Here is a 14,862-nt window from a genome sequence, read left to right as displayed (position 1 = left end):
TTCTTTGGGCCAAATTTATTACGGATTATTCATCGCTAACAAAACTTATAAGCTGAACCAGAAATAAAAGATGTGCATTTCAGGAGATACTTTTCCAATCTATAATTCCATGACAGGTCGAACTGCTCTCAAATGTGAAGTTAACATTTTCAGGCATGCAAGATGTCAAACTTCACTTTCCATGCAGCTTTTAAAAAGGTTACTGGAGGATGTACTCCACAAAAAATAAAGGACTAAATTAAGGAAGACAAGATACCAGGAATCAGGTCACCAGCCTAGCATACTGGCAGGATTACAATATTTAGTCCAGATTGGAACAAGAAGAGGTATCAAGAAGGAGATATCCAGGGAGAAAAATGAACTGACAGGTTACCCAGTGCATTCAATCATATGGAAAATGGTATAAGTGGATTAAACTCACCAATGAAAAGAGATCCTCGTGTTGAAAATTTTAAAAGGTTAAAAAGTAAAACCCAAGATTTACTTAAACACATAGGTTAAAAATTAAAAGGAGAAAAGGTATACCAACCCACAGAATGGGAGAAAATGTTTGCAAATAGTAGACAAGAACTTGTATCCAGAACATACATTTACCTCTTACTATTCAATAATAAAAACACAACCCAATTTTTAAATAGTCAAAGAGTCTGAATAGACATTTTTCCAAAGAAGATATACAAATGGTCAATAAACACATGAAAAGCATCATTAGTCATTACAGAAATGCAAATCGAAACCACAGTGAGATGCCATTTCACACCTTTCAAAAACGTGTTGATGAGGAGAATTTGAAAGCTTCGTACACTGCTGATGGGAATGTAAAATGGCATAGCTATAGTTTGGCAATTCCTCAAACAGGGTCGACCCAGCATTTCACCCCTAGGTATATGCTGAAGAGAATTGAAAATATGACACACAAAATATTGTACATGAATGTTCATAGCATTATTCCTAATAGCCAAAAAAGGTGGAAACCACCCAAATGTTCATCAATTAATGAATGAGTAAAATATGTTATGTCCATTACAAAAGAATATTATTCAGCCAAAAGGGAATAAAGTACTAATACATACTACAACTTAGATGAGTCTTGAAAACATGCCAAGTAAAAATAGCTACAAAAGACTACATATTACATGATTCCATTTAAGTTAAATGTCCTGAATAGTCAAATCTGTAAAGAAAATGTAACTGGTAGCCTAGGGCTGGGAGGTGAGAGTGGAAGGGGAGGTTGGTGGATGATAGCTAAAGGATATGAGATTTCTTTTGGAGGTAATGAAAATGCTCTAAAATTGTGATTATGGTTGCACAACTTTGTGTGTATATTAAAAACTATTGAATTATACACTTTAAATAGATAAATTGTATGGTATGTGAATTATATCTGAATAAAGCTATTAAATATATATATACCAAATATGAACCAAAAAGCCAGGGCAGCAGTCTTAATTGTTTACAGAATGGAACTTGAGGCTAATGTAATGTTGTTTCCAAAACCAGATGATAAAAAAGTTAGGTCTATTTTGTTTATGAATATATATTCATAGTTAAAAATATTAGCTAACCAAATCTAATGGTGTATTCAAAAGGAAAAAAGTGACCAAATAAGATTTATCTCAGGAATACTATTCATATGCCTCTACATCAGAAAACCTGTTACAGTAATGGACTAAAAGGAAAAAGTCATCTTAATTGATATAGAAAAATGTAAGGTTTCGACTATTTATGAAAAATATAAACATTAAGTTATCAATAGAATAACTTTAGAAGGGAATGGAAATGGGTTTGGAAATAAAAAGAAGGAAGGGAGGAAAGACGACAAAAATAATAGGAAAGAAAAGATCACTTTGAAAGGGTATTGCAACTGTTGGAGAGTTTGAGAACTAATAGGCACATGGAAAACCATGCAAAGGAAGAGTGGGGCATAATTTTTAACTCCAAGGGGAAAAAAGATTGTATAAGAAAATAAATAGAATAATAATACACTACTTGACCCAGTAGTGAATAATATTAATGTAGTCAGAATAATGTAAGCACAATATTGGTTTAATCAAAAACTTTGAAAAACTATATCGGGAGTAGGGAAGAGAAGAGGAAGGAAGGGGTGTGCAAATGCTTGGTCTTTCTCTTCGTAGTAGAAAGTCAACATTCTTCCTATGGATAAATCAAGAGAATAGCAGTATAAGTATATTATTTAGAATCATGTAAGTAAATCACCTGCAAAACAGCTAAGAGTTGACAGTGGTTCCCTCTAGAGAAGAAAGGCAGAAGAGGGATAGGGGAGTGCTGTTTTTATTGTTCTTTAATTTTTGTTATATGTACATATACCTTGTAATCAAATATTGGGGTACTTCGGCTGCAAATAACAGCTAATTCAAATTAACCAAATAAGGAACGTATTACCTCATATAAGTTCAGAAGCACAAATTTCCAGGGTTTGGTTGTTAACAAGAATGCAAATTCTTTCCATTTTTTTGCTCTGTCAATTTTCATCTTGTCAACTTCAAGTACACAAGATGACTACAGTGGACCAATGATCAAATCCACATTTACCAGTGTCCATTGGGAAGAGGGTTGTTACTTTGCCTGTGATTCTTTGCCCAAAATAGTCACAAGCAAGAGAAATGTGATTACCACCAATTGGCCCAATCATGATTCACTGCTTGTGGGGCTGGAGATAACATGCTCCTCTGAAGCACATGGGTTCGGAGAAGGGTACAAAATGTAGGTTGGGTTAATGACTAGTTGTCCTACAGATATTACTTGATTGCAATTATGTATATGTTACTTTAAAATGTTTTTCATTTTAACATTGAATTAAATAATATATTTGTGAGGTAATAGTTAACTTGCATTGTTTTACGTTAATCAGTACTCAGTAAATCCAAAATATTCCACCTTTATTGGATTGTCGTTTAGAGAAGAGGTAGATATTTAAAAAAATAAAAGGAGAAACTGAAAAATGTGTCATGATTTTTGTTGTCCTTTTGGCATATTTTATGTAATCTACTACTGCAATCAGCAATGTCATATTAATTCAATTTACTATTCAGTTACTGACCCATTAGTAAATCTATCTCTCAGACCTGCAAATCAACTCTTATTTATCTAGCTTTGAGATTACTCATACATTGTCTTCTACACTTTAGTGCTGCCTGGGTTTTGTGCATTTCACTGTCCATTAGCTTCTTGACCATGTAAAGTGCCTGATATTAAAATCATAGTATTTTGTAGCCCATTACCCTTTGATCTTTCCACTCTACACCTTATGCATAAGCCAAAAAAACAAAAAACAAAAAACAAAAAAACACACACTTATTGAAATCCCTGAATGCACCATGAAAAGAATGCAACTACTCTGCATTGGTTTCATTAACTGAAAAATGGAGATAAGAGTATGTGACAGAAACTGCAAATTGTCTCCCATTCTCCTTTCTCATAGTTATAGAATGCTCAAGTTTTAGGTGGGGAAGTGAAGCCCAGAATAAAGGCTGTATTTCCCAGAGTACTTTACAACTGTTTGTGGTTATAAGACTGTTGGGGTAATGAGATGAATGTGGAAACTTCTAAGAACCTACATTAAAGAACAATGTTAAGTTTCTTATGTCCCCTCTCCTGTCTGGAATGTGGATATGATGGCTAGAATTCTAGCCAACCTCCTGAACCATGAGGATGAGGGCCACAACTAGCTTCTAGAGGTGTTGGCTAAAATGAGTTTGGGATCCTGAGTTTTTTTGGAGAAAGAAAGTGCTCTATTATTTAAGCCACTGTTAACTTTAGGTCTTTATTATAAGCAGTGGAGTCTAACTGATAATGTATAAACTTTAAGTTTGTTGACATTACATGAGCTACTATATGTAAAAACTCAGAACAGTATTAGAGAGTAGAGTAAGCAGAGTGACATTTATAATGTTATACTATTGCCATGATTTGGTAAAGTTTTTCCTTCTGTGTGGTGGTTTGTCTGGTAAACTACTCTTTGCCCTTAAGAACCAGAGCAATTATTTCCTCTGTGAAACTATTTCTGATCCCCACCTGGGGAATTAACCCTTCCTCCGCTTTATACTTCTTTCTAATCTTGTGTATACTTTATAGCAACTTGCACATTTTCGTTGACACATTTGTCTCCCTACTAAACCACTCTCTCTCTCTCACACACAAACACAACTGCAGCTCTCTTTCAATAAACATAAAAATTTCATGGCTCACGTAGATTCTGATAATGCCCCTACATCTATCTTAACATTCAATGTACCAGTCCTGCCAGCCACTACTGCCTCACCCAAAGATCATGATATACCACACCTATAAGAGACATAGCCCTCCTCCTCTCTCCTGGCCTACTCAGTTGATAAGATGAGATAAATATTGGACTTGGCACTGTAGTAGATGATGCTAGAGATAATAATATGATGCACAGAGTCCAAAAGTAAGAGGGAAGAGGAAATGATTCATTCTGGTTGATGGCTACATGTACACCTGACAGAACAGTCTGAAAAGGAAACAAAAATTGACAGCATGTCATACGTGTAACAGCAGAGGTGTGTGAGTTAAGTACAATGGAAGCAGAGAGAAAACCACATTGGCAGGTGACTCTAGATGGTGCTTGGATCTGGAACAGTTCAAGGCTTATAGAAAACTCAATCTAGCTTTAAAAGGAGTTGCCAAACGGATTGTTGCAGCTCTGTCCAGCCAAACGACAGTAAAATCGTGCCTGGCTTAGCGCTCTGTGGAACTCATAGCCAATGAGTGTCTCGGGGGAAACAGTACTTGGTTAAACCTATTAGAATTTCATTTAACTCTTGGGCCAAGCTACATTTTTGCAAAGCCCCTAAGAAAATATGGAGCCTGTATTCTGCACTAGAGGAAAGAAATAAATGAAGGCACAGACAGCAACTTCATACATAGTCTAGTTTAATCAACAAGGAGGCTACTAGAACAAAAATCAACCAAACAAACAAGACTCAAGCTAAATTAATGCAGCATTGTCCTTAGGCTAGGGAATAAGGACAGAAGGTAGAAAACTGACAAACCTGCTCTTAACTAGAAATGAAAACCTAAAAACTAACCAGCAAGTTTTTACAAGGCAATCTTACAAACATTAGGAATACCAGAGAAGAGATATTCAGCTTATTGTTGTTTCAAGGGGAGAGCTCTGGGGACGTCTTTCACTCCACCATGTTTCTTCAAAACTCTCCTACCAGAGAAGAGAAAGAACCTGAAGGTACCCAATGGCAGGATGAGTCAAGGGCAGGACCTTGAACTGGCACTGAGGAACATTTCTCCAGAATAGTAATTTTAACAACTTCAATTATTACCTAGTGGTACTGTCTAGAAAACAGGCTCAGGCAAATGGTGTTCTCAGAATTAAAAAAATAAAAAATAAAGACATAATAAATGCAGTGAACCATCTGTAGAGGTAACTCACCCTAAGAAATGTTTTGTGAATGTGTTTGCAGAGAAGTTTGGGAAGACCTGAGTCCAATGTTCATAACTAAAATTAACCACATATTTTATGCCTCTGTGCCTTTGCACATGTTATTCCTTCTGTCCATTTCATCTTCTCTTGCTCTTTTCTTTTTATTCTCCAGTCTATCAGGCAAAGAATTTTTTTCAAAATACAGGCATCATCTTTTCTCACCCCTCGCCTAAGAACAGAATGAATCATTTCCTCTTCCCTCTTACTTTTGGACTCTGTGCATCATATTATTATCTCCAGCATCATCTACTACAGTGCCAAGCCCAATATTTATCTCATCTTATCAACTGAGTAGGCCAGGAGAGAGGAAGAGGGCTATGTCTCTTATAGGTGTGGTATATCATGATCTTTAGGTGGAGCGGTAGTGGTTGGCAGGACTGGTACATTGAATGTTAAGATAGATTTAGGGGCATTATCAGAATCTACGTGAGCCATGAAATTTTTATGTTTATTGAAAGAGAGCTGCAGTTGTGTTTGTGTGTGAGAGAGCTAAACCATGCTGACTATAGCAATATATAAGAGGTCCCACAATTTATTATATTAATCTGCTAGTGTGAATTTAAATTCTTCACTAAGAGAATGGGAAAATATTTCACATAATCACTAATCAATCTAACCTTGTCTTTTATCTCTTTTGGGGGATATGCCTATTAGAAGATATCTTTCTCTTGAATTCTGTCTCCTTATTTGAATGGAAAAGAGTTTACAATTCATTCTTCAGGTATGTACAAAGCATAATTCCCACCGAACAATTTGTTCTAGGGTCTGTATCCTTTAAAAATTCATGCAATTTGTGTTAAGCCTAAATTTAATTTTTATCATTACAGTGTAATCTCATTTTCTCCAGTTCCTTTTATAAGTTTGTATAATAAGTCCAAAGGTGTATGGACAGCAGCCCTTAGCAAGAGAGCTTACCTTTTCCATGAGACAATATCTCCCCTCAGGGTGCTAACTCCTCTCTCTGCTTCCACACACATCCCTATTTAGAGTCATCAGTCAGCGTACTGTGCAGCAAGCTGGTCAGCAGAGAACTTCTCTCGGTGTGACAATGCATTTGCTTCCAATGCCTTCTGTCAAGGATCCGTGGGGTCTGGAAGAAAAGAAGGGAAATACAGTCCTGCACTATTAGCACTTTCTCCTGGCTTTTCCTACCTGGAGCACTGTCCCATTAATCCAGTAGGACCTTATTATAATCCCAAGGCTTCCTTCCCCAAGCTCCCCAAATCCACATGGTTGGTATGATCTTTTGCTACTATCAGAGCTTTAGTCTGAATTTATCCTAGGGATGGTATCATTATTCTGGCAAAATTCATGTCATTGAATGTCTCTTTGCCATCTGTGTCCTACTTCCTGCTTGCTGTAATAAGAAGTGCTAAACTATTCCCTCTCATCAATGACAGCACCCACTTCTGTGTTTAAGTTCAATTTTTTAAACTGTAGCCAGCAATATGGTCTTTTTATTCATGCACTCACTCATTCATTTATCCATTTTTGAGTGCTTATTACATGCCAGCCATTGCGCTAGTTACTTGAGGCATAGTATTAATAGGTCTTTCTGTCATGAATCTTCTGATCTAGTGACCCTGATTTTGGGTTGGGAGGGGGTGTTAAAAGTGAAGAACAGCTTGTTAACTGAGACTGAAAGAAAATGGAAGCGTCTACAGTTGCCAACATTGTAATTAGTGCATCTTAAGTAAGAAGATTAAACATATTTTAATGGTTATATATGAGCATGATTGCTAACTTCATTTAATTAAGAGAGAAGGCAATATGCTGCCTCTTAACATATTGCAGTAGAGTCCATGAGAATGGGGCTATCTGTTTAAAAGTTAATATGGTTCCTAAAAAAAACTGAGTATAGAATTACCATATGATCCAGCAATCCCACTTCTGGGTATATATACAAAAGAATCGAAAGCAGAATCTTGGAGAGTTATTTGCACGTCCATGTTCAGTGCAGCATTACACAATTGCCAAGAGGTAAAAGCAGCCCAAATGTCCATGGACAGGTGAATGGATAAAGAAAATGTGGCATATACATAGAATGAAATATTATTCAGCCTTAAAAAAGAAGAAAATCTTGTCATATGCTACCATATGGATGATCCTTGAGGATATTGAATGAAATAAACCAGTCACAAAAGGACAAATACTGCATGATTCTGCTTACATGAAATATCTAGAGTAGTCAAAATCATGGGACTAGAAAGTGGAATGATGATTGTCAGAGCCTGGGGGATGGGAGGGAGAGATGGGCAATTATTGTTTGATGGCTGTAGAGTTTCAGTTTTGTAAGATAAAAACAATTTTAGAAATTTGGTACAGAACAATGTGAATATAGTTCACTATTGAACAGTACATTTAAAGATTTTAATTTAAAAGAGAAATTTTAACATTACATGTTTTTGCCACAATTAAAAATAAAATTAAAACATTAAAAAGCTAACATGGTTAACATGGAAGCAACTGTGGGTATGATGGAATGAGTGTTAAATTGAGGTCGATTAGAAGATTGGGGTTGCAGACTTGGCACTGCCAGTTCCTAGCTGTGTGACCTTGGGCTTGCATTTAACCTCTAATCCTCTGTGTCCTCACTGGTAAAATGGAGATCATGTCACCTACTTCAAAGAATTTCGTAAGGGTTAAATGAGAAATGTGTGTACAAGTTGGCAGACCCTAAGCACTATTCAAATGTAAGGCATTTTGATGGTGATGATGATGGATTTTTCTATTATCTGGCTTCACTACTCTTGTTTCTGGCCACATTCAGGCAGGGGGCATATTGAGGCACCAACTCCAGCTTTTCATTTTTCCTGCTATTTTCTCCACTTCAAAGTTACAGATGTTAAAAGTGGAATGCTTAACCTGGTTGTTGATCCTCCTACCAGCAACTTATCTTACTGTTCTCTAGGCAAGTTCCACTTGTCTTGATTTTCTTATTTTAGTTAACTCAATCATAGAATTGGAGAGATTAAATACAGATACATAAGAAAATTGAATAGCAATGCAAGTTGGTGGGCTAAGTCCTGACTAGGACTCTTTGAGTAAGTAGGACTCCAGCCAGCCCTTGAAGGAAGGAAAAGATTTGAATAAACAAAGCAAGGGGAATGGAAGGAAGGGTTGGTATTCCTGGTGGGAGGGAACCTCGTGAGCAAAGTTTGTGGGAAAAAATAAATAAGGAAAGCTTAGAGGACAAGGAGGACACTGGCCTGCTTAAAATGATGAGCCTGAAAGATGAAAAAGGGTACAGATAATTAAGGTACTTCAGTAGCAGGCTGAGGGTATTGGATTTTAGTCATTTTAATGTGAGAATAGGGAAATGAGCTGTTTGAATGCGTGTTTTATACCAAAATAATTCATGAACCTAATGCAATTACAATAAAATCTCTATGGCTTGTTTAGGAGAAGTCTATAAAATGATACTGGAATTCAACCAGATGAATCATCAGGTGACAATAAGAAAAAGATTTAAAAGCATAATGAATAAACTGTGGTGGGAAAATGGGTTACTTATTAAAAATATCAATTTAGGTTTCCATTTCACACCATATACCCAAATTAATTTAAGCTCAATTAAAGAATGTAATGTAAAAGAAAAATAAAACAAAAATTAGAAGATAATATAGATAAATGTCTGTTCTCTAAATGGGTAAGGAATTTTTTAGAGCAAGAAAATCTATATACTGTTGGAGGGGTTGTTAATTGGTACAATCATTTAGGAAAGCATTTTGCCCCATCTTGTGGAGCTCAAGAAGCACATATCCTACGACCTGATTCCACTTCTGGATACACACTCAGACTCAAGAAACCATAGTACAGAAGGAGATGTGCCCAGCACCACTGTTCACATCACCACTGTTCAAGACAGTAAAATGCTGGAAACAATCCAAAATCACAAAACAAGAGGATGAATAGACTGCAGAACATTTATAAGTGGACTGTTATATAGCAGTGAAAGGGAACTAACTAAAGTATCTGCATCAACACGTAAATTAAAAACACATCACGTTGGGTGAAAAATTAAGTTACAGAGGATAACATACAGTAGAATACCAATTATATACAATCCTAAAATATGAAAAAAATGCACTGCATTCTGTTTAGGAATATGTACATATTTCGTACAAGTATGACATCATGAGAATAAAAAGCACTAGATTCAGGGTTGTTGTAACCTCTGAGAAAGAAGGGATGTGATGGGAGAAGGTTACACAAGAAGCTTCCACTGTGTTGGTTTTATTTCTAGAGGTACGTAGGTCTTTGTTATATTATTCATTGTGGCACTATGCAAGTCTAAAATGTTTTGTGAAATAAAATGTAAGAGTAATGCATATCCTTATAATAAATTGAAACAATATCTAAGTATATAATTTAAGCTTTACCACTTGCCTCCAACCCACACTCAAAGGTATTCGCTGTTAACAGTTCCAAGTGTATTCTCCTAGATCTTTTCTAGACATTTACCTTTTTTTAGACATCTGCATATTTCATACATCAGGTTTTTCTTAATATAAATAGGGTGCTACTTTACCTATAATTCTATAATTCTTGCTTTTTTTCACTTCATATCATAGATACCTTTCCATATGGGTAACTATACATCTCCTTTATATTTAATGGCTGTATAGTATTCATAGTGTGAATGTGCCATAATTTATTTAATCATTCCTCAACTGATACATATTTAGGTTGTTTCTATTTTTTTATTATTAATGTTCCAAAATGAATATCCCTGCTGAACTTTAGGGAATATTATTTGTTTGAAAGATTTTTAGGGAGAAGAATTTTTAAGAGAAAGACTTTTTAAGAATTTGTGCTTAGTAATGAAAGAAATCCCCAAGGAAATCTGGTATATTCCTCTAAGTCAATATGTAAAAACTTTATGTAAGTCAATCACAAAAACACTAAAACTAAAATAGAAAAATAAGCAAAGTACATCAATAGACAACTTGCAGAAAAAGAAATCTAAATGCCTACTAAATACATGGAAAATATTTTAACTATCCGATTCTATAATCAAAGAGATGAAAGTTATAATTAGTTTCATTTCTTTTTTGGCCTACAAATGTAGATGAGATGAGAAAGGGAGTCATAGTGTTGGCAATGTGGCAGAACTTAATCAAGAACTTAAAAATGTTCATATCCTTAGACTATTCATTCCACGATTATAAATATAATTTGAGGAAATAATCCAAGAGGTTGTAAATAGAGATTCATTGCATGTATTTTGGGGGCTCCTTTTTCTTCCCCAACATATACTGAAACAGCAGAGAGCCCCCAATATTCGTTTTGTGCAACATGACTCTGATACTCTGACCACAGCTGATTAGATGGGGCATGTGTGCCTGACCCAAGCTGTGCGAGGACCCCCTTTCCAGGGTTTTTGGCCTCACCTCTGGCGGCTCTCCCCAGTGGAAACAATTGAAATGTGAGAGCTTGCTCTGCCATGTTACTGTCATGTAGTTTTATCCTTAGAGAAAGCCCTTCTTTAGCGTGAGAAAAAAATGGAGCACAATCACAGCAAGGGACAGAGACAAAAAAAAGATCCGAGGGCTTTCCTGTCCTGCTGCTAGTTCCCGCTTACTGAGGCTAAGTGCATCCCTGCCCAGAATTCTAATAACAGTTTCCCCGCTTTGCTTATACTGGCTCCCTCCCATAAGTCCCTGGTAAGGCTCCTGCTGCTTTGACTCAAGAGAGAGAACCCCAGGTTTTGCCCTTAACCTCAATACCCCAGCACGCAGAGAATGGGTGCAGTGCGTGGGGGGAGGGGGAGGGAACAGAGGGGCCAGGAAGGGGAGGAGGGACATGAGTACCCTAATTTCCAACTCTGAAGGTCTACCAAGGAGGATAAGAAGGAATAGAAGGAAGGATGAAATACTGATTGAGCACTTACAAATAAAATGAAAATAATCTACGTGACTCACTTTAGATAGATCCTGGCCCATGGTAAAGAATACTTTAAACAAACAAACAAACAAACAAACAAAAAAACAGGTGCCAAGCCAGAAGTGAATGAGAGTTCTAAGTGTCATAAGGTTCAGCTTAAATATCACCTCCTCTTTTTCCTTGTTGTTGTTTCTTTTTCCTTTCCCATTTTACTATCTCAGTCACAAGGTATTGCACTGGGCTCTGGGCTACCATAATAATTAGTCCTTGATGGTAACTTCTTGTAATACACTAGAGTGATAGTATTTATCATGTCTTATTCAGATTTGTATTTCCCCAGAGCACAGAGTAGGTACCTAAATGTTTGGAATGAATTCGTGAGAAAACGATTAAACAAAATAATGAAAATGTAATTAGGAAAGTTCTCCTATATTAAGTGTTTAAAGGCTTATTGAAATGTACTGATCATCATAATGATGATGATTTCTCTTTAAAAGTGTTTTAATTGTATTTTTACTTTATTTTAAATTGAGGCATAAATTGATATATAACATTATATTATATTAGTTTCAGATGCAGAACATAATGATTTGGCATTTATTTATATTGTAAAATGATTACCACAGTATGTCTAGTTGACGTTCGTCAGGTGATGATCTCTCTTGAAGTTGAGTACTTGCCACAGTTTGCCTATGAAGCTAGTGACTTTCATGTATAACATTTTTCTTCCAAAGGGTCAAGACATCTGGAAGTTCATATTTTGAATGAATCTCTTCGATGCTTGTTTTTCAAAAATATTTTTTCATAAATACTCTGTTCCAGTTGCCAACTGGTTTGTTAACTAGGTCACTAATCTTTCAAATCTGAAAATATATGCTTTCTTGACTTAGAAAAACCATCAAACAGAATATTTTCAAATAGTGAAGGTGACTACTGCTGTTTCCATTGTTCTCAAAGCTCTTTAGACATAAATTCTCCACTGCTGCTCAAGTCTCTTCATTATGAAGAAGGTTGATTTGGATCCACACTGTGATGTAACTCTACCAATGTGCTTCTCACTAAAGACAGAATGGGGAGTTCTTTGATATTTTGGAGAGAATTAAATATCAAAGGAAGTAAACAGGAAAGGCTTCATGTTTTCTATATATTCTACATAGCACTGTATACAAACCAGATTATATAGACGACTTCTAGCGGGTTCGGGTAGTAAAATAGTTTAGAATTTCAGTGCCTATCTTCTAATCTTTATTCCTGCCCAAGTTCTGCCACTTACTGGATGTATGACCTTGGAAAGAAAATAAAAGCTTCCTGTATCTTAGTTTCTATATCTGTAAAACAGGATGAAAGTACTTATATCAATGGGTTATTCCGAGGATTAAACAAGATAATACATGCCAAATATGTTACGGTTCCTGGTTCAGGGTGTTCCATGAATGGGAGTTCATGCTGCTGCTGATGAAAAACTTGGACGATTGTTTCTACTTTCTTTATGACCTCACTTAAGACATTTAACCTCTATATCTTATTTGTCTTTTTTTATGTAAGATGGAGAAAATAGTAGCCTTGTATTTAATTACTTGGCCATATCATTAACAAACAATAACTTACAGAGGTAATTTGGTATAGTAGCCCTTGGAAGAAATTGTGGTTCCAATTGTGGTTCTACTAGTTACTAGCTGTGTGACACTAGACAATTTCCCTGATCCTCACTTTTTAAATTTATAAAATGGAAATAATACGTATCTACAGCGTTAAGGTTCAGATTAAAGAGTGCATATGAAAGTGAACTAAATTGTTATGCACATGTTTAATTATTATTATCGGTACCATATAAGGTTGTGTATGCTGTTCTTATTGGTTTATTTTGTTTTAATAACACTATGCTCAAATTTAATTTTCACCTCTTTTTAGAACATTTTAGCAGCAATTTATCCTATTTTCATAGATTTGACTCAGTTTTATGGATTCTTTTTTCTCTTTTTTAGTCAACATTATTTTACATTAGTTTCATATTTATTGATACCTTAAAGACAATGTTTTCTGTGATAGATAAGAACCCTCGATGTAACTTTCAATCATAGGCTGCATTTTCTAAAATATGGCTTTTTGTTTTAAGGGTCACAGTAAAAAACAAGCTATTGAAAAGCTGCAGTTTGCTAAGAATAAAGCTTATTTTCATGTCTGGCAGGTCACTGCCCTGTCTCCTCATGTAAATGTGTTCTAAGAGGATGTAACTCTTCAAATATAATTCTTAAGAATATCTACTTCGAGTCTTAAAAAAAAAACAACAAATAAATTAGATGCGATGAATTACATTAGGAAAGAATTTCAAGCAGGGTCATTTTGAATGGTTACTTTTGTGCTTAAGATTAGACTTCATTTAGTTGAACCCTTAGGAAATCACAGATTCAGGGCCTAAGAGTAAATTGAGGTTTGAGAGGTTAAGTGACTTGCCTGTGCATTATTAGTCAGGATTTTTTTGGGTGTATAGAAGTTCAACTCTGAAATAGCTTAAACAAAAAAAGGAATTTACTAGCTAATATAACTGATAAGCTTCAGACATAGCTGAATCCAGCGGCTCCAATCATATCGTTAAAACTTGGCTTTTGTCAAAATTTCTTCCACAGTATTGCCTTCCTCCAGGATGGAAGAGGGGAAGGGAGATGGTTATAAGTAGCTTACATCATTTCTACGGGTTATGATCCAAAAGGAAGAGGCACCCCACTCCCAGCATTCCCAGAGTGAATCTTGGGGAAGATCCAATTGATCCCCTTGGTTTGTATACCCGTCTTTCTGGGGGTACTGAAGAGGGAAGTAGCATGGGTAATAGTCCCACCACGATCACATAAAGTGAGGCAGTGTGGTCCTCAAAGAAAAAGTGGGGATGGATGGGAAGCAGATATGCACTGCACCAAGGCCAGGTCATTACTGAAGGTAGGGCTAGGACTAGAAAGTAGAATCTCAGTCCTGAAGTTCTGGAGGTTACAGTGAGGAAGTGACATAGGTAAGCTTAAACTAAGAATAGTTAGAGTCTCTTAAAGGAATATAAGGTAGAAATGAAGATAAAGCTCTGAAACAATGTTAAGTCAAATGACCATTTTTCCTTTGAGAAATATATGGATATTGTAAAACACAATTCTCTGTTATTGCTAATGAAAGGTCCCCACAATTCTATAATATAGTGTAGAAGTGGATTGAAAGGCATGCTTTGTGTTCTTGCTCCTTGTTTTCTTCCTGTCACAGTGGAGTATAACAATAATAAAAAGACAGAAAACTTCTTAAAGTTTCTAGATGGATAAAATATATTAAAGTATGAAGAAAGTGAATGATTATGGTAATAACTAGTGTTTTATTGAACAGTTAACATGTGCCAGGCAGTGTAGAAAATGCATAACCTCATTTAAATACGATGTCTATCCTGAGTTAGGAAGTGTTAGCCTGCTTATTTGCAGGTCAGGGAATCAAAGCTGCGAGGCATGAGTAATTTTCCCCAGCTC

Source organism: Pteropus medius, unplaced genomic scaffold (assembly GCF_902729225.1).
Source record: "Pteropus medius unplaced genomic scaffold, Ma_sr-lr_union100, whole genome shotgun sequence".
NCBI classification, from domain to species: Eukaryota; Metazoa; Chordata; class Mammalia; order Chiroptera; family Pteropodidae; genus Pteropus; species Pteropus medius.
Note: the sequence above shows the minus strand (reverse complement) of the source record.